General features: G+C 40.9%; 1 protein-coding gene and 1 long non-coding RNA gene across 3 annotated transcripts in view; one reads left to right on the forward strand and one right to left on the reverse strand.

Moving 5' to 3' along the window:
• LOC141578019 (junction-mediating and -regulatory protein-like) overlaps positions 1-14502 on the forward strand; it is a 136373-nt gene extending 121871 nt beyond the window's left edge. The window contains exon 4 of the transcript XR_012507918.1: positions 12476-14502. The gene's annotated coding sequence lies outside the window, so the exon portion shown is untranslated. The remainder of the gene's footprint in view (positions 1-12475) is intronic.
• On the reverse strand, positions 4025-23172 carry LOC141578020 (uncharacterized). 2 transcript variants are annotated; one of them, XR_012507921.1, is made up of 4 exons: positions 18516-23020; positions 17536-17679; positions 16192-17211; positions 4025-4442 (listed from the first exon to the last, which is right to left on the reverse strand). It is a non-coding gene; the product is annotated as an uncharacterized LOC141578020 (long non-coding RNA). The 2 variants fall into 2 exon arrangements; XR_012507920.1 differs by lacking the exon at positions 4025-4442 and adding an exon at positions 23066-23172 and having other exon boundaries at positions 15724-17211; positions 18516-18923.
• Positions 23173-27515: the final 4343 nt, after the last annotated feature.

The following is a 27515-nucleotide window of genomic DNA, read 5'->3' on the forward strand; positions in this document are numbered from 1 at the left end:
TTTATTCTTTGTGAGTTTGGCCAGATGTTTTTCGATTTTATTTACTTTTTCAAAAAGCAGCTTTTGGTTTGGTTGATTTTTTCTTTGGTCTTGTTAAACTCTATTGTATTTAATTCCTCTCTGATCTTTATTATTTCCTTCCTTCTGCTGCTTTTTGGGCTTTTTGTTCTTCTTTTTCTAATTCATTCAGGTGGCGGGTTAAATTGTTTATTTGAGATTGTTCTTCTTTTTTGAGGAAGGCCTGTATCGCTATAAACTTCCCTCTTAGCACTGTCTTTGCTGTGTCCCATAGGTTTTGAGTGGTTGTGCTTTCATTATCATTTGTCTCAAGGTATTTTTTAATTTCAGCTTTGATTTCCTCATTGATCCATTGTTTTTTCAATAATATATTGTTTAATCTCCATGCTTTCCTTTTTTTCTCCTTTGTTTCTCTGTTGTTGATTTCCAGTTTCATGGCATTGTGGTCAGTAAAGATGCTTGAGATAATTTCTATGTTCTTAAAATTGTTGAGGTTTCTTTTGTGCCCAAGTACATGATCGATCCTGGAAAATATTCCATGTGCACTTGAAAAGAATGTATATCCTATTTTTGGGGGGTGTAATGCTCTGAAATTATCCACCAAATCTAGTTTTTCTATTGTAGTATTTAATTTCTCTGTTGCCTTGTTTATTTTCTGTCTGGAAGATCTGTCTAGTGATGTTAATGCAGGGTTAAAATCTTCAACTACGATTGTATTCCCATCAATATCCCCCTTTATCTCTGTTAGTAATTCTTGTATGTACTTAGGTGCTCCTATATTGGGTGCGTATATATTAACGAGTGTAATATCCTCATCTTGTATCACTCCTTTAATCATTATAAAATGTCCTTCTTTATCTTTCTTTATGGCCTTTGTTTTAAAGTCTATTTTGTCTGAAATCAGTACTGCAACACCTGCTTTTCTGGCTTTTCCATTTGCATGGAATAACCTGTTCCATCCTTTCACTCTCAATCTATATGTGTCCTTCTCCCTAAAGTGGGTCTCTTGTATGCAGCATATTGAAGGTTCTTGCTTTATTATCCAGTCTGCCACTCTGTGTCTTTTGACTGGAGCATTTAGTCCATTAACATTTACAGTAATTAATGATAGATGTGTGTTTATTGCCACTTTGAACTTATATTTGCAGTTGAATTGGTATATGCTCTTTGTTCCTTTCTTCTTCCTTTTGTGGTTTGGTAATTTTCCTTTGTATTATCATGGATTTTATTTAATTTTTGTGACTCCTTTGTAAATTTTTGGCTTGTGGTTACCCTTTTTTGTAAATCTGTCAACCCATTACTATAACTGTTTTTATTAAACTGATAGTAACATGATCTCAATCCCATCCTACTGTTAAAAAAATTTTAAAAAGAAAGAAAAATATTTTCCATATTTCCCTGCCTCCCTCTCCCATTCTCAGTGATTTGTATGTCTTCTTTTATAATTTCATGTTTACTTTATTTGTAATTCATGAGTTATCACCTTTCTAGTTGTGTGTTTCTCATTTCTGTAGCATCCTGCTGCTTTTCTATTTAGTATAGCCCTTTCAATATTTCTTTTAGCATGGGTTTAGTGTTGCTAAACTCCTGCAGCTTTTTTTTTTTTTTTTTTTTTTTTGTCTGTGAAACTCTTTATTTCTCCTTCTATCCTCAAGGATAGCTTTGCTGGATAAAGGACCCTAGGCTGGATCTTTTTTTCATTCAGGGCTTTGAATATATCTTGCCACTCCCTTCTGGCCTGTAGTGTTTGTGTAGAGAAATCAGCTGAGAGCCTTATGGGGGTTCCCTTGTAACTTACTCTTTGCTTTTCTCTTGCTGCCTTTAGAATCATTTCTTTAACCTTGACCATGGCCATCTTGATTATGATATGTCTTGGTGTGGGTCTATTTGGGTTCTTCCTGTTTGGGACCCTCTGAGCTTCCTGTACTTGGATATCTGATTCCTTCTTTAAGTTTGGGAAGTTTTCAGTCATGATTTCTTCAAAAACCTTTTCAATCCTCTTTGATCTTTCTTCTCCTTCTGGGAACCCTATTATGCAAAGATTGGGAAGCTTTATATTATCCCATAGGTCCCTTATGCTATTTTCATTATTTTTTATTTGCTTCTCTTGTAGTTTTTCTGAATGGGTGCTTTCTATTGCCCTGTCTTCTAGATCACTAATTCGTTCCTCTGCATTATCTAGTCGGCTTTGCACAGCTATTAGATCATTCCTCATCTCTGTCAATGAGTTTAACCATTCTACTTGGCTCTTCTTTATAGCTTCAATTTCATTTTTGACATATTTTATATCTCTAAACACTATCTCTTTTAATTCCTTCAGCAATTCGATCACTCGTTTTTTGAAATTTTGATCCAGTAGGCTATCAATGTCTATTTTGTTGATCTTTCTTTCAGGGGATTTCTCTTGTTCTTTTAATTGGGAAAGGTTTTTCTGCTTCTTCATCTTGCTCATACCTCTTTGGCACTGTGGTTTATGGAGTATCAGTTGTTTATTTTGGTCCTTAAGCATTTTATCTATCTGATGCCTATTTAGGAATAGAACTTAGGAAAAAAAGAAAAAAAAATAAGAGAGAGAGAGAAAGAATTTTAAAAGAAGGGAGAAATAGGGTTTGAAAACAGTGTATAATGAATAATAGAAGAGTGAGTTGAAGCAGAGTATTAATCGGGTTGATACGTCCTTTTGAAACCTTTACAAAAAAAGGGGGGGGAGATGAATAGACGTATTTGAGACCTGTGTCTAATCAATAGCAGGACATCAAAACCCAAGGGAAATAGAAATGAATTAAGAAGTCAAGATTAAGAGATTAATAGATAATAGAACAGGTAAAAAAAGATTTAAAAAAAAGGGGGGGGTTTTGTCGGTGTTCTCCTGGAGTCTGTGTGCTTTTAATATGAAGTCTTTCTGTCTTCGTCCTGTTTTGGAAGCTCAGCTTGCTGTTTTCAGAGGCCCTCCGTTGGCGCCTACTTCTGTGCTGCTCCCAGCACCTGTCGGCAAGCTGATCGCGCCTCCTCCTAACACTGGGTCAGGTGCAGCTCTCCTCTGCTGTGGGCAGGCGGGTCGCTGCCCCTCCGGATGCCGCAGTCAGATGTTGCAGACTGGCCGGGTAGGAGGGCGGGTCGTGCCCCCTCTCAGCACCTCGGTCAGGGGCTGTGTTCCTGCCCGAAAGGCGGGGGGCCGCTCTCGCTCTACCTGCGCCGCCGCCGGTAGCTCAGCTGCTCTGCGCGGTTGCGCGCTCCGCCCTGGTCGGCGCTCCGCAGGTGGGCTCGGGGAAGACCGAGGGACAGCCCTGTCCCTGCTCTGAGCCAGAACCCAGCTCCTTGTTTGTCTTTGTGGAGCAAGTTCTCTGAGGGACCAGGATGGAAGGATCCTATCTGCCCCGGGATGCAGGCCAGTCTCAGTCTGGCCTTTGAGGCTGCTAAACCCTTCGGTGCGGATGTAGGTTTCGCCCCCGCCCCCACCTGAGTGCTCAGCGCGGAGGATATGGCGGCTGTGCCTGAGCCCCTCCTCTCTTCCCCCGAAAACTTTCCGCGGGTTTTCAGAGATGGGGGTGTGCACCCTTCCCCCGAGAGCACATCAACCTTGCTGTTTTATGGAGGGCCCAGTTTGTTCTGCCCTGTGCAGCCACAGCCACGGCGCGCAGCCCCTTGCGTTCCCCCGGGGCTGCCTCCGTGCAGCCTCCCCCGTCCTCCGCCCGGCTTGTGCAGCATGGCCCTGCCCACCGCTGCCAGCCCGCGACTCAGGCTGGGTGTCGGGGGGACACTCTGTGCCCGTTTAACTTAGTTCTTTTAGTCAAGGGCTGCTCTGTACAGATCCGAGCCTCGGAGGCTCCCCCTCCGTCCCACTGGCCTCTCAGTTGGAGAGGGGAGACCCAGCGAGCGAGCGCCAGTCCTCCTTTGCCGCTCCCTCACCGTGAGACCCATCCCGCGCTGCTTTGCCTTTTTTTCTTTCTTTTTTCCTTTTCTCCTACCAGATTTTTGGTGTCTTTATCTTTTGAAGAGGGCGATGTTCTGTCGGAGTTCCACAGGTGCTCTGGTTGGCTGAGTGGGTCTGTAGATGTGGGTCTTGGTGTTTTTGTGGGAGAGGGTGACCTGCGAGCGTCCTTCTACTCCGCCAACTTCTGAATCCCCTCCTTATTCTTTTTTGTGAATTTTCTCATTTCCCTGCTACCCCATCATTGGCATCCAAATTCTATTTTAAATACTTGCCCCAGTTGATGGTACTAAGCTGTAGTCTTGTACCTTTTCATGAGAGGAAGCAACAAACATTATTATTCAATGTCAGCATTTATTTTTTAGCTTAAAGTTTGGCTTAGATTTAAGACATAGCTCTTGGAATCAAATAGACCTAGATGTGCATCCTGGCTCTGCCGATTAGTCAGTGTCTAACCCCAGCCTCTTGCTCCCTCCATTTCTTCATCTGTGACCTGGGGTAAATTCAGATATGAGGATTAAATGAAAATAATAGAGAGAGAGTGCCTGACAAAGTAAGTGGTAGTTTTTCTTATCTTTTTAAATTTGGCCGAATCTGGGTGAACCTTTTTGAAAATGAACTCTTATTCCATTAAAAAAAAAAGTTTTAAAATTGGTCATCTCCATACATATCCAAATGAGTGTTGTTAAATTGTTAGTCAAACCTTTGGATAATTGTCTCCAAAATCAGTTTAAACTCAAATAGCAGCAAAGTCTTTCTTGTATTTTTTTTTTAAGGAAAAAACAGCACAGCATAGCTGAGCCTTAACCTTATTTAGCCTTGATTTGAATGATTTTTAGCAGATCCACTCTTAGAAGCAGAAACATTTCCACCAATGAGTCTACTTCATAGTATTTTTCCCCTAGTAGCTAGTTGTTAAGGCCCTACTGTGTGCCAGAAGATGTGCTAGTTTCTGGGGACATATTGGTAAGCAGAAATGCACATGGTCCCTGCTGCTGTGGAAGTTGTAGTTACTGAGGGAGACAAGTGAGTCTATCACTGAAAATAAATGAAAAATTGCCATTATTAAAGTTGTTAGGAAGGAGACATACAGGTGCTGTGAAAGTATGTGCAAACTTCTTATGATCCGAAGTTGAATGTTGAATTTAGGAACAAAAAATTGGCCAGTGAGTTGAAGTAAAGAGATGTTATGGGCATATGGTTTGAAATGAGCTCAGACACAAGGTGAGCCTGCCCTCGGCATGGACCAGAACATGCCACAGTCTCCAGCACCACTCCAAAGAATGCATTTCATGGTTTGGAGCCTTCTTTAAAATAAGTGCCCATGATATATAACTTCTCAATATGATACTCTGGAAGGAACTACATAATTTAGGAATAATTTAATTATTTCATAATTTATTCATGCTCTATTGATAAACATTAAATTCACACACTTTTTCTTTTAGATACACCAAGCAGAGGCATCTGAGAAAATTGGCTGTAAAGTAGAATCTTTTCAGAGAGTGTCAGAGTGTTGATCTGCATTACCCGTAGTGAGAATTTGAATTTGAAGCCATTTGGCTGAATGGGGTAGCATAAGAAACACTGTTGGCAGGAGAATAGGTAGCCCACAAAGTAGCAGTGGAGGATGACCACAGGATGAGAGGTGTGAGCAGTGTGTTCCAGAGAGCAGGCAGGACTGTGCTTGGGATGGCCCATCTCAGAGCCAGCAGGCAGCCCCAATGTCCCATCTCTCCAAGGCATTCTAGGTTCACATAGACAAGAACCCAGCTTGGCACCGTGGCAGTGGGGTACCATTTCTCCTTGTCCTGTCCAGCTGAGCTAACGGGGCATCCTTTGGGGAAAATGTTGCCTCTCTGGTCTCTTTTAGGGCTTTGGAAGTTGGCTGGGAGGCTCTGTTCCCATGTAACATGTTAGGGCATGACTGAGCCTCGGGGGAAGAGCTGCCTGCCATTGGACTGTAGGTGATTTCTTGTTCTGAGCTGATAAATTTAAGATGAATTCCATTCATCTAAAGATTTTTAAGTTCATCTCTCTAGGCAAACCTAAATGAGTTTTAGTTAAATGAGGTACCAAAATAGGCAACTGAGCAAGGACTTGTCTTCCAAAAGCATTTGTGAGTCATGGTGCAGTTTCTAAAGGCATAGTGTTGTGCATGGTGGGCAGGTTCCCAGCCCTCCCCAAGAGTATTTGTGCTAGGTATTTACCCTAATGAGTCACAAGCCTTTCACTTTCACCTTCCCAGGAATGCCAATGGAACTAGGAATTTCCCTAGCTCTTCAATCGCTCTGTATTTGGAATTCCTCCCTCAGGGTGCAGCAAACTTGTTTCGACCTCAGGGACTTCTCAATTGCTGTTCTCTGCCTAGAACATTCTTCCCCTAAGAATCTGAATGACTGCTTCCTTCTCAATGGAAGGTCAGCTCCAGTGTGACCTCAGGGATACTTTCCCTAATATCTAGATAAAGTACCACTGCCTGCCACCATCATAGTCCTTCAGACCTGGGTTCATTGCTTGCTGACTTGTTCATATTCTGTTCCCCCCAACACAGACACAAGAATATAAGTTCTGTGAAAGCATGGATCTTGTCTCCCTTGTTTACATGTTCTTAAGCCTGGTAGAGAGTTAACTTCCCAACCTGCTTCATGTGGTCGTAGGCAAAAAGTTTACCCCTTTGGACATAAAATTGGGATAACATCACCTGTGCTTTCTGCCTCATAGAAAAAATGAGGACCTGGAGTTAGGGTGCTGAAGATACTTTTTCTCCCAGAAAATTGTGATTAATTTTTTGATTCCATATATATATATATATTATATATATATATAGCAAATATCAATACCATTGATCCAACTACATAACCCCAAAAAACTTAGAACACATTTTGTGCTTCTCTTTGCTTTGTTTCCCACTAAACTACTCTTTAAACAATAGTAATCAGTTTGTCCAGATTCCATATCCTTAAGGTCCCTCCCTTCAGCGCCCTTCCTTCGCAGCCTTTTTATTGCCTTAAGTCTTTCCAGGACCACTGCTAATTGTCTTCCAACCAGTAGTTCAGTTTGTGTTCTTTCCCCTCTTCCACCTCCCAAATTTGTCATTCACAATGCAGGAAAATAATTGTTGTGGAAAGCAAATTCCACACCAATACTGCTTGTTTTAATAATCATGTAATGACTTGCTTTGCCACAGGATCATGTCCAAATGCCTTGGAAAGCCATGTAAGACAGTCTTTCTCTGTGTGCTTCTGCAACTCTCAAGCTTCACCTCTTGCCCCTCTGTCATTTCTAAATCATCAGTGCACACACCATGGACACAATGTGCACAGTCACATGCCATGCACTAGCCATCTCAAACTGTTTGCAGTGCAGAGAGGAAGGTACTAGGTTGCCAGATGGCTTCACTCCCCACTATTTGTGGTGTCCACCTTGCCTTGTCAAACACCTGCCCATCTTTCAAGAGTCAATTCAAATGTATCTATTCTGAAAGACCATTCCAGACACTTGTCCTCTGCCCACCACTTCCAAGAGCTTCTCATTTCTTTCTCTACACTGCCTCTGAGCCTTGTATTACATGTATTATAATACCCATGCCAGAGATCATCTCTGCCTCCTCCTCAGTGCTCCTTCATGGTCAAGTTATTTGATTCATCTCCTGAGCTTCCTGGGCCAGGCTTTATACTTGGCATGTAAACAATATCCGGAAAAGAATGAAACAACCAAATTCAGTGTACTTATTATCTAGTAGAGGGCTTTGTTCAATAGCATACTTTTGACTGATATTTGAAAAATTGAAAGATCTCCTTGAAGGTTAGAGGTAGGAAGAAGGGATATTGTATTTATGCTGTTAATAGATATCAGTTGAATGGCCAAAATATTTTGTCAAAGAGCTAGTGTTAACTGAACATTTACTGTGTTCAGAGTTCTGGATTTGGCCATTTGCAGGGGATTCTTGAAATAGCTTTTGGACATTTCTGAAATGACTCTGGCTTTATCATTTTATTCGGTCAAAACGTTAAATGGTCAGCAAAGGTTCTTGGCTTCCAGGCACTTTAGAACAAAGTGCCTGAATGTTTTTTCAACCATTACCCTCTAAAAGGAATTTGAAACACTGTGTCCTTTCCTCATCCATTTAAAAATAACTAAAATTTTTATCTTGACTTTAAATCATTATAAAAGTTTGTGCTTCTGATATTATAAATACTGATTTACAAAAACCACTCTTTTTAATGTACACAATGGGAGCTAAATTAAATACCAAAGTGATTTTGTATCTACCGTGTCATCCATATAAAAAACACATAATAAACAAACTCTTCTAGAAAATCCAGGAATTTTACATAGTTGTTTCCCTTGTGGAACTCATTTCATTCCTCTCCTCCTATAAAATTTAATTCCCATATAACAATCTTATGTTTGATATCTTTTATTGACTACCTTACAAGTGCATTCTTAACTCACTATCATCCATGTACACAGCAAGATAAACCTCCATTTACCCACCCCTTTGCTCAGGACACCTGCTGGACGTTGGTTGAACATCTCTTACTTCAAGAGACAGAAAGGGTCCTCACAAAATTGGGAAAGAGGAAAAAGAAAAGTAGAAAAGGAAATCAGTGCAGGACCTGACTTTTGGTGAGGGAGCCAAAAAGGGGAAAACACTTTTACTGGGACACACACAGAGAGATCAGTTGGGATTAAAGGAGATCCAATGATGGTGAGAGGAGTGCACAGCAGATGCTTGGCTGACAGAACTGAAAGAAACCAGCACAAAATATCCCTGCAATCAATCCCAAGACCTTGACTTGAGCTGCTGATGCTGAGCTAGGAATGTCTGCTGAAGCTGAGGGAGAGGGCTGAGGCTGATGGCACAGACTGAGTCTCATGGGGTTGGAGTGTGTTGTTTTCTGTGATTGGTAGTGTCTACAGAACAGAACTGCCTGGGACATGAATTCAAAAAGCAACATTGCTGATGCACATAGTGTGGATTATCTAGGTATCTCATGGACATATTCACTATCTGTGAAGATACAGGGCCCAATTTGGCATTTTTGCAATAGAGGAAAAGCAGGGCTCTATCAGAACCATCATAATTTTGGTTTGAGGGACCCAGGGGAAGTTGGAGTTGAAATCAGAATCCATGGCCAAAGAATCTGCACATTTCATAGGCAAAACTGTGATTTTTATTGGGTCCAAGGCAGACAGTGTGGATACGCTCTGTGGTTGTCTTGGTGGTCCCATGCCACAAGGAAGAGAGAGCCAAGAGCAGAGATCTGGGTGCACAGAAGGGGAAGTTGAAGCCTTTCCATCAGCCTTGTCTACCACATGCAAATGTGACAATAGGGATGGCACTGACCTGGTACTGCACTGAGGACCCAGGTGGGGGACTGAAGGAACATTGCAGCAAGCCCTAATGCATGAGATCTTTGGATTTGTTTCCACTGGTGTCTCTGTGTAGAATTTGGACATTCCCATGGCAATTGAAAGGATAAAGAACTGTCATGAGTGTGTATTGGAGACATTCCAACACCACATACCACAGCCTGCACCCCAGAAATGGTTTGGAAGTCTCAATTCCAATACAAGGAGGAGCCCTAGCCACTCTCCAATCTGTGATAAACACCTAACCAAAATGAGGCTCTGCGAAACAACAAAAGTAGATTGTGTTTACCACAACAAAAACCACATCGGCAATCATAGAAATAACAGGCAATGCACACAAAAGAATGGCATGGCACCACACCATACCAAAAACAGATCTCACAGCAATATCATGGAAATGTGCACAGCCAACATAGGAAATCTTCCACTTACAAAAAGCCCTTCAAGTCTACAATAGATAACTGACAATCTTTAACCCATAAAAATTGAGAGATATAATAAAATGAAAAAGAAGAACCATTCCCAGACCCAACCTCCATCACACTTGGAAACTGAACAAAAAATAAATTAAAAAAAGAAGCATGTGAACACCCTTATCTACAGAAAAGACTGAAATAAAAGTTAGATATGACTACTTCTTAAAAAAAGTTTTGGTTTTCTAAAATGTATGAATTTTCAAAGCCACATTTTATATTCTCCACCACCTTTTTCTTGTCAATGAGCCTGAGTTAGGTGTTCACTCAGTGACCAAGAAGATCTCAGGTGTTGTCAGCAGGACCTAAAGAAAGCCTCCTCCTACTTGCTTCATCAAAAGAAAATCGACCTATAGTTCCTGCCACTGAGCTGAGAAAACAGGCAGTGAAAAGACATTCAACATTGTTAATCATCAGAGAAATGCAAATTAAAACCACAGTGAGATATTACCTCGTGTCCATCAGGATGGCTATCATCAAAAAGACCACAAAAACACAAACATGTAACAACAATGTGGAGAAAAGAGAACCCATATATACTGTTGGTGTATAGTTTATACAGAGACTAGTGTGTGAGAGCTGAGTCCTGGAGGCCTGTGATTTATCCAGGACGTCAAGCTATTGCAGGCAGCATGTGGTGCTTGAAACCAGTTTTCAGCCCTGGCTTTCCATAGGCATCAGTCTCCCCAGGAGCTGAGTCCCCCAACATCACACACCCCCACCCAGAGATTCTGATACAATTGGCCCAGGCAACCAGATTTGAAAAGCTTCCCACTTGATTCAAAGTGTAGTCACATTGAGAGACACTGTGAGCAACTAGTTCACTCTGGGTTTAGTCAGTATAGTTTATATACCCAAACTAGGAACAGTAGGAACAATAGAAATGCAAACTATTACAACCACTATGGAAAGCAGGACGGTGGCTTCTCAAAAAACTAAAAATAGAACTAATATATGATCTAGCAATTCCGCTTCCTGGTATTCATCCAAAGAAAATGAAAATATTAACCTAAAAAGATATATGCACCCCAATGTTCATGGTAACCTTATTTGCAATTGCCAAGATATGGAAGCAAACTAAGTGTCCGTCAACAGATGACTGGATAATGAAGTTGTGGTATATATAAAATGGAATATTACTGAGCCATAAAAAAGAATGAATGTTGCCATCTGCAGCAATATAGATGGACTTGGGGAGTATTATGCTGAGTGAAATAAGTCAGACAGAAGAAACAAATACTGTAGAATATCACTTATATATGAACTCTGAAAAAGAAAACTAGTGAACGTAACAACAACAACAACAACAACAAAAACAGACTCACAGGTACTGAGAACAAACAAATGGGCATCCATGGAGACAGGGAAGAGGGGAGGGCAAGACTGGGGTAGGGGATTAAGAGGTACAAACTACTACGTATAAAATAAATAAGCTACAAGGATATGTTGTACTGCACAGGGAATATAGCTGATATCTTATAATAACTATAAATGGAGTATAACCTTTAAAAACTGCAACCTGAAACATATAATATTGTACATCAACCCTACCTCAGTTAGAAAAACGTCAAAGACCAGTTTGCCCCATATGACCCAGGTCCCTCCAGTTTTGCCTCCTTTTCCTATCTGTAGGGCTCAGTGTCATCATCTGTTAAATAAGGTACTCAGTCTAGAAGGCCAGCTCTACTTCAAGAATCCCGTAAATCTACTGAAAACAAACTAAATGATCAAATGAGAAAACTCAACCCCAGCATGAGCAATCCTTACTGCTGGCAGAAGTTTCATCTCCACCATGATGAAATGAGGACTAAATAGTGTGCACTTGTTCCTTGCTTTCATGAACAGGAAGACACAGCTAATGTTATGTGAGATTTAAGAAGTAGGGAAAACAAGAGACATACTGCACTAAACTTAATACTTTCATCTGCCTTTGCTTTCCCTTCCTTGCACATTTACTGGAGGTGAGATGTGTTTAATTAAGGTTATATACCAATGAAAACCAAATTATAATTTGCTTTTACCCATCAAATTTGTGTATATAGAAAATGTTTTCCAATAATAAAATAACATTTATTAACCATAAAATTTCAAATAATTTTAAAACACAAAGAGTAGAAAGTAAGAGTTATCCATCTCTTGCCAAGATATATTTTATTTCCTTTAAGGAGTTTAACACATATCATTCAAAACCTTTTCTTATATATATATACATAAAGTATATTTTAAGTAAAATGAAATAATACTATGTGTAAATTTTACAACTTGCTTTTTCATTTGACAATATATACTGTAGACATCCTTTCATTTGAATTTACATTGCTTTACCTCATTCTTTTTAAAGGCTGAATAGTATTCTACTGTCCAGATGAATTAAACTGTATTAAGCCCTACCTACTGAGCCTGGTCCTCTCCCCCCTAAGGTTCAGGCCCCTGCATCTATGAAGGGGAGACATTGTCTTGGGGGAAGAGCAGGATGTGCAGACAGAGGTGAGCAGGCAGGGAAGCAGGGCCAGCTGACTGCCACTTTCTGCCCCTCCCCTCTGGCTTTCAGCAACACTTCCTTCATCCTACAGTTACATGAACTGCCTGTTTCTCCTTTCAAGTTTCAAAATTCTCTGCACTCAAAGAATTTTGGAGAAACATTACATGAGCATTTTCCGATTTTTCATTTCAGATTCCTCCTTCTCTCTGACAACAACACATCTGGCACTAATCTAAATACTCATGAAGCAAGACCAGCGAACTCACAGAAAGCAAGAGGGGAAGGACCCCCTTGATCTTTCAGTCAACATGGAGGGTTAAAATTGTCCAATTTAAAAATACAGCTGGGCAGATAAGAATAAGAGATACTAAAATATTTAAATCAAATACTTGTGGTTAACTGAGTCATATTGCCAAGCATTTTAGTCATCCTCACTCCAAGAAAAATATTTTATCAGGAATCTGGCCCTTAACAAATCCTATAAAACAGAAGTCAAATAGGACTGTCTGCAGAGTGACGGTAAGAGTCTATTATTCTCAGAATGCTGGGCCTTTAATTCCAGAATGAAATCCAAGCATGTTACCCAAGCAGCTTATACCTTACACAGGAGATGTTGGACAGCGATGGGACAGTTCTGTATTACTTTGTCAACAACATCTGAGATGGATTCCATAAAATCTGGGTTGGCAAACAGAATTTTATACAGATATAAAAGAAACGTTACACATTTCTCTCAGCAACTTTTTTAAAAAAGTAACTTTAACAAATACAGAATTCACTATGCCTTTAAAACTGTCACATTGGAATGAATGTGTCAAATTAATCCAAGTGACTCTGTGCATGGAGTGATGGTGACATGTCCCCTCAAGAGATGAAATGTGTGGGTTTAGAGAGGGAAAAAATCAAACAGTAACAAAGACAGACCAGCCCTGTGTTAGAATACACAGTGACTCACACTTTATATGAGATTGTAAAAAGCAAGTGCTCAGTGTATGTGACATGTAGTGAAAAATATTGTGAGTAGATATTGAACATGTGATGTATAGACACTAATGTCATGAAAAAGTTAGCCAGGATATAAGAAAAAACCTAGTCAGTGACTCATACTGTAAACCTGAGCTAGAAGACTGGGAAGGGGGAATGGTGGTGGCTTCTAAGTGAAACAATCAATATGGTAACAATCATGTTATTGAGTAAAAAATCTTACATTCAATTCCATAAGTGAAATAAGCTAAAGTATAAGTAATTCAGTTACAAAATTCTGAAATATGCTTTAAAAATCATGGAAAGTGTTGCTCGAGGGAAGAAGAAGGCGCCATGCAGCTGTTCACTGGACATTGTTGGTTTATGTCTATTTTAACTGAAGACTATCAAGAGCGAATGAGTGCCGTGATATCAGGTACAGTCAGACATGCATTGTGTGCCATTTCCCTGAACAAACAGTCATACACATCGAAGAACAGGCAGTGGTTTTATTTACCTATTAAATGTAAACTGAATGAGGCAGAAAATTATACCAAAATAGAAGTAAAATCCAATTTACTTAAACCTTAAAATATTGCCTCTTAGTTACTGTTTTTGCAAAAGCAGTAATCATTCTTTGTGACTACTCATTAAACTGATGATATCTCTAATTCTTCTTCCCAAGGCTGTCCTCAAACAGAAGCTTTAACTTGCAGCAGGGAACACAGCAGGACCAGCTGTACTGGGTTAAAAGTTGGACTGAGGACGGATCGTCATGTGTGATGGGAAGGTTATATGTACGATATCGTACTCTTATACAGAGGCAAATTCCAATCAAGCCTCGAGATTAACTAGTTTTCATATCAGTAGGAGATGAATTTCAAATCCATTATCTTCTATTGTTCTTAAAGCTGCTTCCTAACCACTCTTGGTTTAACCAACCATTAACTGTTTAACAGATAGCCAGACCCAAAGTGGAGCACGATGAAACACCCAGTCAACGGCGTGGACCACGCAGGAGCCAGAGCAGCCACTGAAGCTGCAGCCTACACTCCCAAGGTCCTCCCTAAAAGGTGGCCACCTCACTCGGGAGCCCCACGGAGAGCCACCCTTGCACACACGAGGTGGCAGCATTGCTCCACACACGTCATTCTCTGCACAATCAGAAAGCAAATGTCTTATCTCTGGGTGAAAGAAAATTTCAGGGCCTGGGAACCTTTCCTAGCCAACATCGATAATGAACTTCTTCTGGCTGATGGCATTGTTCCCTGTGTGCTGTTTGATCCACTTCCGTGGATCCATGACATACTTGGCAAACTCCTTGACTATATTGGGGCAAATGTGACAGTACTTCTCCTGCAGACACACACACAGACACACAGAGATATCACCAGGCATTAGCCGCCACCCTGTCTGCCCTCCGGCAAACACCCAATAACTCCAGCACCACAAACCCCCGACATCAGTCCTGCCCACGGCCACAGCTCCAAGGGACACTTACTGGGCTCAGTGATGTCTAACAGCTATGCTCTGGCAATGTACTCTGCTTTCTTTCCAGCTCTGATGTTAGTCCCAGCGTCACTGTGTCACATGTTGCTGCCTACTATCTGAGATGATGTCTGACGGTGCCTATCAAGTCCCTAGTCTCCATCTCCTCTCTTCTTACTCCTTGTATGCCCCCACGTGGCACCTGCCCAGGCACTCGCTGCCACCCACTGGGACAAGCAGACCCGCATCGCAGCCCAACCCAGATCTGAAGGCAGCAGATCTGGCCCTGTGGTCACCACATCCGATTGGCAGGTGGTTAACCTGCTCTGTGGTCTGACACAGCACACTCAGTGGCTCCATGACATAGAGTTAGTGAGTGCCTAGGCACGTGGGATGCACAAGTGAATAAAACACACACAGACCCCTGCCCACTGGCCCATACACTGGCTGAGAATCAGAGTAACCAGTGATGGTGATAAATAAGTAAATGGCACAGCACTTTGTAAGGTGCTGGGACCATGAACCAAAGGAAAGCCCGACTTTGACTGAATGGAGCTGCCACACATTGGGGCATGAGAACCCGCTCAGTGCCAGCCCCAGCCTGTGCTGTGCAAAGTGTTTCCTCAGCTGGTGATGCCTGACTGGGGGTCTCTGGGTTGATCATCCAGATCAACCTTAGAGCTAACCTCACAAGAACAGCGGTTGGCCCCTGGGTACCAGATTCTGAAAGTCAGCTTCCTGTGGGCCAAGTGGGCTTTGTTCAATGCCTGCACTTTGTCAGGCCCAAAGCTGGTGCTCAGGAGGACCTCTGAAGGCATTTTCACAATACTAAGTTCAAAATTTCTTAGAATCCCTGAAACGAAACCTAATACCACCCTTGGTATACTCTGCACAACTGTAAGACTGATGGGCCAGACTTGCTACACACCCCTGTGCTCACTGATAACTGAGTGAGTGGGTCACTCCATACAACCTCAAATCTACCAGGCTGAGGGCAGAAACAGTAAGTTGTCCTAAGACACCAGGTCAAAGTCTTGCAGCATCTCAGAGGCTTAACAGAAGGCAGGAAGTGCCTCCACAGAGTTGATGGTGTGCAGTGTGTCAGCCCCAAGACCTGGACCACCACTGCCCCCACCAACAGGATCCACACAACCTCAGGCCCACTCCTGCCCACAGGGGCAACAAGACACAGGGCAACTCTGACCCACTCCCACAGAGAGAAGTGGGGCAAGAACTAACTGACAGCAGGGTTGGGGCGGCTGACCTGCAGGGAACACAAGGAGCTCTTCCACTTCCTGACCTTCATGGCTGAGTGATACATTGTCACCGACCAAATGGGCCAAACCTGGTTCAGGGTCAGAGATGGACCCCAGAGAGCCAGTGAGGAAGGTAAAATCCACCACGAGGACTAGGAGAGCAGCCTCTGTCACAGTCAGCATACTCAGGGCCCTGCTCACCTGCATGGCCACCCCGACGGTCCGGAGCCAGAGGCTTTGTGACATATTGGTAACAGGAGTGGGGTGGCGAGGGAACTTCGGTCAAACATCCAAATTTATTTCCTTGAAGAAACACAAGGAAAGGACTAGGGGAAGTTCTAGGAAATATTTTAACATAAAAAGAATGTCTTATGCTACTTCTGTAAACCTTCCCCCAGGGGGAAAGTATTGACTCCCATGGGCTGCCCAGGACCACACACCCAAGTTTTGAGGTGCCCCAGCCCTGGAAACTCTAGTCCTGGGCACACCAGAGCACCCAGCCACCCTACTCACAGGAGCCCTGACTCGCACCTGTGCACCCTGTCCTAAAAATACCTCTCCATCCACCAAGAGTGTCATGCAAAATGTGGGACTCCCCCCAGGCACTAGCTTTCCTTCAACCAGCTTGTTACTGGGTGCAAAAGTGGGAGGGAAGGGGGGAGGCTAACCTCCCTTAAACTCCCCTGCAGCTCAGAAACTATGTGTTCAAGGTCACATGTCACTTCCATGCTTAAATTTTTCTCCAAAAACAAAATCTTTGCTCTTTATATAATAATTATCCTTGTATTAATAAGAATCTCTTCATTTTGACTAAAACAAAACAAGAACAAAACAGTAATTTGTCCTGATTTTGCAACCTGAAGAGAAAATTGCTTTGAAAGGGGTCTGTCAACTGCTACCTACAGACTGACACAAAGACAAAACTGATGGATTAGTCAAGTGGGCATTTTAAATAAAGGCCAATGAGACATTTTCCTCCGAATCTTACTGATTTAATTTTAGAGCTTCCTGTAACTCCTCCAGCATGGTAACGGAGTCTAGAAAACACAGGAGGACTCTGTTCAATGATTCATGCTAGAACAGCATCACTCTGAATGGTAATTCTCAGGGTACAGAACCACACACAGCAAGAGCTGGAAATGAGTTTGAATTCTGGCTGACTGCACAGGACTCCTCACAGTCACTGCTGCTGCTGTCTGCTCCTTACTCGGGAAATGAAGCCTGGAGGGAGAGGTGAAAGACACATTGGCTAATTGAAGGTTCTGTCTAATCAGGCTCCAATTAAATGACATCATACTACACAGGATGCTCAATACCAGTTATCAAGCTGCTCTCACTTACAGCTGGAACCTCCACAAGCATCCCTGTTCAGAGAAGAGGCTAAGCTTTCAGCCCCTTAATTCAACTGGTAAACAGATGGAGACCCACATTCATGGGGAGGGGAGGACAGGCACGGTGGGAGCAGGGGTGGCAGCCACAAGGGGAAGTGTGCAAACACCGTTTCTCTCTCACCCCCAAACTGGCCAATTTCCCATCTGTTTTTACCTTAATGGCCTTTGCAGTCTCCAGTGGTTGCTCAGGAGGGATTCCCACCTCCCTCTCCCTTGGCAGCTGTTGAATGAAATACATAATATCTCTACCTGCAATAGGGATGTGTTTGATGCAGCTTCCAATTACCTAATCTTCCACCTGGGGAGACAGAGAGGCAAAACAACATGTGAGTAATTCCTGGAGGGAAGCCCTCCCTGGACTCTAAGTTAGACTCCTGCCCCCACCTGCCCTGGCAATGCAAGCATTTACTGAATCTCCACTCTGTGCAAAGCTCAGGACTGGGGGAGGGGGAATAAAATGACCATGCATGCAATTCCAGATGCTCTGTAAGCAAAGTGGCCTTTCCATTAGGAATGTGAAGAGAAAACCGCAGAAGGCATTTAATTTCCAAAATGCTGTTGTCTGTCCAAACAATGGGTCACTATTGTTCCTCTAACAAAAAGGAAGAAGTTTTAACTATTAATTTTTTAACATTTTTATTGAGTTATAGGCATTTTACAATGTTGTGTCAAATTCCAGTGTAGAGCACAATTTTTCAGTTATACATGAACATATATATATTCATTGTCACTATTTTTTTTGCTGTTTAACTATTAATTTTTAAACCAACTACAATTTGGCTTGCATTTAAAAGTCAACAACCTGGTTAGCATGCGTTACTTAGGGTGTGACAACCTGGACTCAGATCCTGGTTCTACATCTGTGGGCAGAGTAACCATGACCACACCTGTTAACACATATGTTTCAGCCTTGGCACCTTCACCTATCATATGCGGCGAGTGGGTGCACAGAAGAGACCCAGTGACAGGCAGCAGGTCAAGCACACAGCATGGTTTAGGCATGCATTAAGGACTCAGTAATTGACCTGCTCACTCTAGTAAGGGCTGCACTTGGTAGGAAGGAACAGTCTGGCATGTTCCCCTCAACCCTATGCTATGTGAGATCCATGCTGAGGGGAGTTTGGATCTGCTCACCCAGCTGCCCTCCCGGGCCAGTGACCTGGTTGTCAGCCGTCACCAGCAGGAGAGGGCCAGGAGCTGCTGTGTGGCCCCAGGGCCTCACCAGCCCCCTGGGGTGCCACTCAACATGCAGGCCACAGGCTGGGAAGGTCCAGCTCATGCTGGTGGGAGCAGCCGGGCAGAGTGGACAATCCCCACCTGCACCAGGTAGAGGAGGCTTTCTGAGCACCCTGATGGCACTGGCTGCTTGTCACACACTCATGGAGACAGAAGGTTGGAGCGAATCCTCATCCATCTGATGGATGTATCAGTTCCACCGAGTACAATCACAGACAGTTACCAGTGAATTTGCAAGAAAAGGTGACTGAATTCCTCTTATGTCTTCTGAGGTGCACAACTTCTAGAAGTGAGAGAGTGTGTAGCCTTTCTCAGGAGACCAAGCCAATTGTAGAATATTTAAGATCAAGATAAAAGATATGTACACATTATTAAAATCAGAAACTTAAAATCATAAGAACAGTAGCTCTCGCAAACAGAAACTATTCACAATTTCTATACTCAGTACATTACATATAACATTTTCTAAAATTAATTCAACCCATGTTGAGTATCAGCTTCATCACAGATTAAATATATTAAAATAACCCACAGCCAATGGTAGGAAAACAAGTAAGTGAGTTGTGCTACACCCACATGATGGGCTGTCAGGTAGTTACTAAATATCTTTCCACAGAGTATTTAACCATAAAGATACATCAGGGATAAATCAATATGCAAAATACAACTTCAGGAGCACATTGTACAATTAGAACACGAAATCAGATGGAGGGTATCCCAACTGTGCTTAAAACGTGTATCGTGTGTCTAAGAAAAAGAGCTCAGTAGACTATACCGAAAAAGTGTGGCACAGTCCTCTGGGCAGGTTTGTGGGTCAGTCTATTTTCTTCTTTACATTTCTCCATTTTACCTAAATTTTGTACAGTAAATGTAATTTTTATAAATAGGGGGGAAAAAACTGCACTAAGAAACAGAAAAATCTGAACAACAACTTTCTCTGTGGGCCTGCACGTAGTGTGAAACTTGTTTCAGATGCACAGGGGAGGCCAGGAAGCAGACCCACAGGCACAGACCCTGACCTCGGCCTGCACTGACCTCTGAGGACGTGACCTCAGAGAGGAGCCAGGCAGGACCACACAGCAAGTGGCACTGAAACACCTCACACCCAGGAGGGGGCAGTGTTCCAAGACTGGCTGAAGGGGCTGCGAGCACAGAGCATGCTCTGCAGGCTTCCTGCCTCTCCTCACCCCTGGGCCAAGGAGACACTGGCAGGGTGCGGGGACACAGGGGAAGGATTTGGCTTTTTCCTCCTGACTGTAGACACGTCAGCCTCTCCCTGCAGTGATTTCTGAACTTTGAGGTATTAAAGCACCAGCATATTAGTACATCATCTCTGCAACGTCTTGAAATAAAACAGTGACTATTTTTTAACTGAAATAAATGAATTTTTTTTTAAAAAAAACCTAGTTTGCATTTTTTTAAATTTAAGTCTTAGTTGATTTACAAAGTTATGTTAGTTTTGCTTACATTTTTCTCCATTATAATTTTATATTTTACTGAAAATATAAAGACTTATGATTGATAAAAATTCACTGTTAAATCTTTTATTTGTAAATATTAGAAAAGAAAGTTATTTTTGCTATCTCAAATTTTTATACACTTTCTTTTAATTGTATCTGTGTTATTAACCATATAATAATAATGCAAATTGATATAAAGTAACATGCATTTACAAAGTCAAACAAGTTAGATTGAAATATCATTTTAAGAATTATTTTTATTTATTGGCATTTATTTTGAAATATTTTCAAAATAGACATGATCCTTATTTTGTCTACTTGTAGATTCAATACCCTTTAACATAGCATTTATATAATCATATCTTACTTCTTACATTTTAAAAAATGTATCCTTTTCTTAGTACTTATTATTACTTTTTAGGATAAATATATAGTTACCATTCCTTCTGATTCTTTGAATGTCTTGGTATTACTTTGGCTTAACTACAAACATAACAACCTTAGTGGTAACACAATTATAGAATTATAATATTTTTCCTCAAAGCTTTATAGCTATTTCCATAATATTTTGTGGCTAGTCAGTCTTTAATAGAAGAAGACAAGGCTATTCTTTGTTTTCTCTATAGAAGTAATTTTGTTTATATTTTTTTCTGGTCCACTTTTAAATTTAACATTTTGAAATAGATATAGGTATATATCTATTTTGCATTATAATTAAGCTCTAAACATGGTATATTCTTTTACTTTTCTTGATATGCCTATTTCCCTGCCCTGGGAACAAATCTGGGTATCCAACACTTTGGCACATTTTCTTGGTTGTTCTCTGATTGCTAAGAGTCTGGTCATACCCATGCTTTAGCTACTGCACTAGATGACTGAATTTCTAATGCTATTTCCTTCTTTTGAGCTGCAGTTTCATTAAATTTATGTATTATTTATTTTAGAAGCAAATAAAAGCTTATGTTTATAGGTAAATGGCATAAGTTTTAGTGGAATGTGGAGATCACAATACAAATGTTTTTAGTTGATATAGATCTTTACTCTAAATAATGACGAAATTTTTTGATGTTAACTTGCCTTCCTGCTTTCCTTCCCTCTTCTTTCTTTTTGATTGGTATTTTTGGCTCTAAAATTTATTTTTGTGGCAAAACCTTATTTGAATTGATACAGACATGAAGGATACACACACACACATAAATGTCTATATAAACTCTGCTAAATAAATAATCATAAAATCCCTGTTCCTCGAATCAATCCAAAATATTTTAAGAATGCTGCTTTCCTTGGATTAAACTTAATTCTTCTCCTCACTTATTTATTAAGCAGCATTCCTTTGTCATGCAATGACTATAGCCTTGTTCTTCCTGCAAGTAATTGTGTTTTATAAATTTGTAAGCAACCAGAGTGATTTCAGAATTTGTTAAAGATTTACAAAAAATTGACATGATCTTAACCACATGCTGCTATTGCCAATATGCCCTTTAGAGTGATGTTTTTACTAAAAGCAATGTCTGACTCCTTCACATTCCTACAATAATGGCCTTATTATTATACTACAAAAGATGACATCTTCAAATAAAAAATGTCTAAGTCTATAATAACATTCCATGAATTCACTTATTACACAATATTAACAAACTACTTAAAGAATGATCAAAACCATGTAAGATATTATTTCTCATGTATTGGAAAAAATATTATGATCAAGTAAATTAAATCTAATAGTGCTAAAACATTCAAAGCCTTTCCAATGATAAAAACTTTAAATATAAAATATTCTACTTCAAAAATAGTTTCAGAAATGTTATAAATGGTGAGAGGATGTATATATCATATATAGTTTTCTGTTTATGAATTTGATTATATTATAGCAATGGAACAGTGTAATATTAAATTTTTAAAAATGCAAATCAATTGAAGATATAAATTAACCTCAAATTTGGGTTGTAAATAACTTTATATTTAGCTTTCAGTTTTCTTTGTGTTTTTATATCATTTCAGGAAAGTAATTATCATATATAAGTGTACAAATCTGAGTCTTTAATATGTCTCAACCTCAAGAGTTCTAAACCCCTCAATTTCCTTCTTTCCTTCCTTCTTTCTTTTCTCCCTTCTTTCCTATTCCTTTATTGGTAATTTTGGGTATAAAAGTTAATTGTTGGCAATAATTTATCAGAACTTTTAATGTGAATGAAGGATGAGAGATATATACATATATACACACACACATATAATGATGATCCTACTTGGAATAAATATTTCCATATTTCTATGAAAAATTATGAATGAATTTAACTATAGTATGTTATTCCTTAACATTTTTCAAAATATACAGTATATGTACTTACAACTTTATACTGTGAACTTAATTGTTTAATATCTACCTTCATGCATGGAAGAGTTTTTATGTTATTATAAAGTATACTTTAATAATGTGATAAAGGAGAATTACATGGTGTTAAGAAATTATGTTAATGTAATGGGCTTTATGAATTCACAAATTAGCTGAGCACTGAGAGTGATTGGAATTAGATAGGCAAATCTCTTGAGGGGAGTAGGGGATTGATGTGCAAAAGATTATTTCTAAGAGTGAGAATAGCATGTGTATGGCCCTGTAGCATGAGGGAACATAGTAAGTACGAGGATTGTAAGAAGTGTATCTATGGTAATGATCATGAAGGTGAACAAGGAGTGATTTGAGGCAACTAACAAGGGTAAGGCCAAATATATAACAGTCAGCATATTACAGCAGGCTGTCCGGCCAGCCGGCCCTCCGCCCGCGCCGCGGGGTGGGCAAGCACCCCGTGGGGGTCTCGGGCTCCCAGCCCACTGCCCCGCCTCACTGCCACCTGCTAGGCGTCGTCCGGGGACGCCCGTCGCCAAGAGAGACCCTCAATCACAAGTCACCCCGCCCTCCCCACCCTCCTCGCCGTGCCACGCAACCCCGCCCCCGAACCGCCCTCCCGATCTCCGTGCAGTACCCCTCACCCCTCGCCGGGAAGAACGCAGTGGTTCCAGCAGCTGTGGCGGCTCTTTGAGCCCAAGGGGCGGGCGCGGCAGCCATTGGCGGAGGCCGCTGCCTCCGGCTGTCAATCCTGCGGCCAGGCCCCGCCCCACCGGCGGAGCGTGGCAAGACGCAGGGCCGCGGGGGCTATCGGGACGGCTCCAAGATGGCCGCGCGCTTGGGGTCCGCACCTGCTGGCGGTCCCGAGCCCCGTTCACTGCCACCGCTGCTGACCAGAGCCGCCGGTCGGCACGGCGACACCGGGGGCTGACCCCGCGGGGCGGGAGGCCGCCATGGCGACCCTGGAAAAGCTGGCGAAGGCCTTCGAGTCCCTCAAGTCCTTTCCGCGCCCGCCGCCGCCGCCTCAGCCCCCTCAGCTGGCAACGCAGCCTCAACCGCCGCCGCCGCCGCCGCCCGCCCAGCGCCCTCAGCCGGTACCGCCGCCGCCTCGGCCCCCTCAGCCGGTACTGCCGCCGCCTCGGCCCCCTCAGCCAGCACCGCAGCCTCAACCGCCACCGACGCCCACCCAGCCGTGGGCCAGGAGCCGCTGCACAGACGGTGAGTCCCTGCGGGCCCCTCCCCAGCCCTGCGCGGGTATCCGTCCCTCCCTCGGCCTCCCCCAAAGGCCCCGAGGCGGTCCGGTCCCCAGGCCTCTGCTTTCCCGGCTGCGAACCTCAGGAAGGAACGGGGCTGTGTTGTGATCCGAGGCCGCGGGTCCTGTTCAGCTTCCTCTGGGCCACTCCCACCCCTATCCTCGTCCGGGCCAGGTGTAACATTTTATCTTCCCTTTTCAACTGAGGGTTTAAAACAGTGTTTCAGATAACTGTCAAAACGCTATGCATGCAAAACCCTAGGTTAATTTAAGGGAAGGAGTAGGAGAGAAGGGGGAAAGGAGAGAAGTTCACCGGTCACTTCTGTGGGGGTGGGTTACATGGTCACAGTGGTGAACGCTTAACTGCTACATGGCCCCGTGCGCTTACCGTCATAGTCGTTACTGTTACTAGCCCCGGACAGCACTGGTGTTAAGGAGGCATGACCACGGAACAGGTGCTCATTGAGCTTAATTTTACACAAACAGTAAGATTTCCAAGGAATCAAGACAGGCAGTAAACGCCAGCTGCAGAGGACAGCTTGTGCAGGGTTGGGAAACAGCATGGCATGATCAGAACTTTAGTTTGACTGGCTTGAAATGTAGAGGGAAAGGGAAACTTCACACTGATGAATCAGAGAGGAGATAGCTGTTTTTATTAAACTAAAATGGTTAAATGAGCCTTGTTGGTTAATGATTTGCTTTAGCAATGTGAATTTGGATTCTGCAAGTATTTTATAAGTTCTGTAAGAAGCTTGTTTTAAAATTTCAAAACTCTTAAGATATTAGAAGTTCAGTTATATTTTATAAGAATTTTTTAAAAAGTGTTTATTTAACTCAATTAGAACTGAGTTCCTTTAACATAGACTTTATTATCTCATGTATTAATACCTGCTAGAGGTACACAATGACAAATGTGATTTATAAACAGACACATACAGACACAAGGAAAACAGAGCATTTAGCTTCAGTAACAGTTTAAGAGAAAAGTCAGAAACAGAAATTTTCCCTGGTCAAAATATCAATAAAAGCACCTGGGGCTTATATCCTTTAATTGATTTGAGCTCTAAATGGACAAATACACAATTTTTTTTTTAAATTGCTAAGAACAAGTTTCTTTTTCATGTTGAATAATGATTTTGAAGTTTAAATAAATACCAACAATAGAGCTATGAGGGAGGAAAAATATAAAATACTGATTTTTTTTTTAATCTCACCATAAGGTGCATTCTTAATTACATAGGAGAGAACTGTCATGATTTGCGCAACTCGCTTGCAAATAGTTCAACAGTATTAACAATGATTGAATTTAGATGGTGGGCATATGGGAATTTATCATCCTATTAAACAGTTTTCTGTACTTCTGAGACTTAGAATAAAACATTGGAAGGAACCTGTTAGACATAATGCTCTATGTGAAGTAATTTGTTCCCTTTGTGAAATTCTAGGAAGGTTAAAATGCATGTTCATAACATCAAGAAAATCACAAGCATTTACGATGTAATCAGAACTACCTGAGGATCTGTGAAATTTGGTGAGTTGGTGAATTTTTTAAAATGTCTTAAAACATTTTGTTTTTACAAAGATTACAGGAGTAAGAGAAGATAAATTTTAATCAACTCTTAATATTTTTTTCCTGGTTGATGTGATATAATTAAATGTGGGGAAAAAAGGTAAATTCTAAAAGGAGACACTACCTTGATGGTTTTCTATGGAGGAAACTCAAGCAGGAAGAAGTTTAATTTAAAAACATAAATTACTGCTCTTTATAATACATTCTAAGTTGTCATTCTTTTGAATGCCTTCCTTTCCAAACAGGTGTGTTATTCTGGGAGATCATCAGGACTTCTGGGTATTTGGAGGTACTGACCTAACCAGTGGAACTGCTGATTTATAAGAAGTTGTCCAGAATTTTGGAAAACTGATTAGTAGAGGTAAAAAATGTTTCCTTGGCAAGTGATGACAGAAAGTGACTTGAGTGAATTTTCCTTTGTTTTTAGGCAGGTGTACCTAACCATGTATGTTAACAATGATTACAGGCTGGAGACCGAGAAGAACTACCATTTTTGCCAGCTGGGATGCAGAAAAATTTGGACTTCTGGGTTCCACAAATGGGCTGAGGTAACTAAGACAGAAAACGTATCTTCTTGGTCAACATGTATCTCAGGGTAATCACAGATGTGTTCCATTACCTGATATTGTTTTAATTTGGATAAATACTCAAGAAAATTTAAGAAATAGAGTTTGCTTTTGCTTTTACATCAGTTTGGTAAAACAGAACAACCTCTTAATTACTAAGTACAAACCAAGTTTTTCATTATTTTTAAAATATTTTAGTTTCTATTTGTATTTTTTTGTGATAAGTAAGTAAAATCTGTAAGCTCAGAAAATAGTCAAACCTAGGAAGCTGCTTCTGACAAGTGAATTAGCTTATTGAAAATCTGATATAGATCCTTGGCATTAATTTTCAAGTTTTTACAGTTTCCTTGGATTTCTTCTATCTAGGAAAACAACATGCTCTTTTAAGATGACTATACTCTGATTATAGTCTCTCCTTTATGGATTCCGTACTAAATTGTAACCATAGGTATATTTTACCATTTACAAAAGTGCCTGGTTGGGAAGTATAATACAATGATTTTGTTAATTGAATTACTCTAAAATTTCAAGGATTTATTTTTAATTCAATTATGATTAATTTTCATTTGTCACTGGCTCTTAATGCTTTATTTTAAAGTGTCTTTCATAGGCCCCCTTCTTTCATCTTCTTCCCTTAGGCTCTCTGTCCAGTAACTCTAAGTTCTTACATGTTCATGGTCGGCTTGTGTGTTTTTTTTAAAGCAGGTGCACCAAAAAGCACTTTCCTGTGACTATCCTCTGTTTTGTTCATCATTTATGAGTCCCAATTTTATAGAATTGATTTGAAGAATGTCATATCTTTATCATTGTGTCTGGTTTTTAAAATGCTTTCCTTCTGACTCATTTCCGCATACTTTAAAATAATAATATGAATCAAATAAGTATGGGAATAAAATCACAGTTACTTGTATCACATTTGATTCCATTTATATTGCAAAGTCTTATTATTATGTTGGTGTTATGAACATGCATTTCATAATACACGTATTTAGATGAATCAGATCTTATTCATTAAGGTCATTTACTTTTAGAAATATGTAATTTCTTGTGAATACATGTATATAGAAATACATGTGTCTTTCTATAATTTAAGCAGCTTAAAATACAGATAAAATAAATCCAAGATACAAGATAATATGCCTTTCTTTAATTTAACTTCATGTGAGTTAAAAGACAATTTGAATATTGTTTCCCATTTTCTACTAGCTTCTTGATCATGTTCAGCAGCACATTTATCTTTACATATAGTTAAGGAATCTTTTATTTCTACTGTAGCTCTGTCATAATGGAAATTCTGCAGCAGAATCAGCTGTCATCTATCCCGTGTGGCCAAGTGCAGAGGTGAGAATTCTCATTTGTGGGATGACTACTCACAGCTTTAAATGTTTTTACTGTAACTGCTCTTATAAGGTAGCAAGATAGAGAGAGAGAGAGAAATAGAGAGAAGAAAAGAGTTCTCTCTGCATATTCCCATGTGTGTGATGGCATTAGTCTTCTTCTGCTGTATTTTTCTAGAATGTGTGTGCGTGTGTGCATGTATGTGTGAGAGAGAAATGTCTTGTCTTTGTCCTAATAGCCACTCTTCTCTCCCTCTAGTTTTTTCTCTATCCTCCCCTCCTTTCTTTTTCTTTTTCATCAATATCTTCTCTTTCAAAAAATTCTTGATAAATCAAATTTCCAACTTCCTCACTTTTAATATGGTAAAG

This window comes from Camelus bactrianus, chromosome 6 (genome assembly GCF_048773025.1).
Source record: "Camelus bactrianus isolate YW-2024 breed Bactrian camel chromosome 6, ASM4877302v1, whole genome shotgun sequence".
NCBI classification, from domain to species: domain Eukaryota; kingdom Metazoa; phylum Chordata; class Mammalia; order Artiodactyla; family Camelidae; genus Camelus; species Camelus bactrianus.